Raw genomic sequence first — 1,695 nt, 5'->3', positions numbered from 1 at the left:
TATGACGATGGTGCCACTTGTTAAAAAAAAAACACAAAAATAAGAAAACCACCGAATCGAAAAAACACAAAATTGGAAAACAACAAAAAACTAGTTTTTCAGTAATCAATACAAAACGAAGAACCCTTTTTTGAATTTACTGTGCAAAAAATTATGAGATACCGGGACACCTATTTATCGGGTACAATTTGCAACTTCTACTCCAAGCCAAGTGCAAAATTGCGCCCTCTTGTTGCAAAAGTTTTGTTTGAACGAACAGAATTTTTCCAAAGTTAGTAACATTTTGTTCAAGTTTTTACGAATTTTCACTTACGCGAACGTTTCTAATAAGATAATAAATAAAATAATTAAAAAAAATGTTTAAGTTAAACGGTTTTATTGAAAACAATACTTACATGACGTAATAATAATACTAAAAGCTAAAAAATAATTAGGTAGGTCCTAGGTACTAGTCATCATACTCCTCATCAGTCTAGGGCGTTGATCAGATAATTAAATAAAAGCGTTGGGCGCGTGAAATTTCAAAAAATGTGAGGCGTAACATAACCTGATTAAGGTTCAGTTGGTCATATATATGACTATCAATAGAAGTTTGATGCGGCCAACGCTTTTATTTAATTGTCTGATCAACGCCCTAGATTGATGAGGAGTATGATGACTAGTACCTAGGACCTACCTAATTATTTTCTAGCTTTTAGTATTATTATTACGTCATGTAAGTATTGTTTTCAATAAACCGTTTAACTTTAAAATTTTTGGTTTATTATTTTATTTTCAAGTTTTTAGGGAGAAATGGTATCAAAAAGTTTCATAAATATTGTTTTATTTTTATAAAAGCGGTATTCATGTATAAATTGCCATGCATCGTGAAATACCAAAATTTTGTGCCTACTGCTATTTTCATGCTCAAGAAAAATGCAAAATTTTTCTTGAATGTTTTTTGATCTGCGTACAGCGCTTAATAATACCAAAATGTAAGTTTTCGATTTCAAAGTATTTTCGAAAGTATGTATGTACTCTGTTTTTAAATACTTTCAGGGCCGCGGAGATGTGTTCCAAATATGAGCCAAATCGGACCCCAAATACGATTTTTGTGAATATCTCGATTCTTGCGCCACCTATCGGCGAGTTTTTTTCACAGGTCGCTTTCTATTCTTGTATGTATCATGTGTTCCAAATATGAGCCAAATCGGAACACAAATATGATTTTTGTGAATATCTCGATCCTTGCGCCCCCTATCGGCATTTTTTCTTATTATTGCATTGTCATCGGGTTGTGAACTATATTCCAAATTCCAAGCTTGTAGCTCATCGGGAAGTTACTTTGAATTACAAAATTCGTGCCAGCCAGCCAACCAGCCATCCAACCAACCAGCCTGTCCCGTCAAGCTTAATAAAACCGTTTAAAAACATTATTTTTTAATGTTGATGTTTTCGATAACATAAAAGTTTGAGTTGTTTTGGAATCATTTCAACTTAAAGTGTTACGAAAATTAAACTTGCCGAATTACATGTAAAGTTACTCCAGTGATGAATTACCTTCCTGCGGCTTGATTCTTTACTTTTCTATAACTTACAAGTTACCTATTTAAAATGTTATGTCAAACATTTATACTAAAAGTTTTATTCGAAACAATCAAGTGTGGCAACTACATAAGAGAGAAGAAATTGAGAATGAGCTGAGCTACAACCGAA

This window comes from Eurosta solidaginis, unplaced genomic scaffold, assembly GCF_040869045.1.
Source record: "Eurosta solidaginis isolate ZX-2024a unplaced genomic scaffold, ASM4086904v1 ctg00001039.1, whole genome shotgun sequence".
Lineage (NCBI taxonomy): Eukaryota > Metazoa > Arthropoda > Insecta > Diptera > Tephritidae > Eurosta > Eurosta solidaginis.
The sequence above is the reverse complement of the archived record's forward strand: the minus strand, read 5'-3'. Positions refer to the sequence as shown.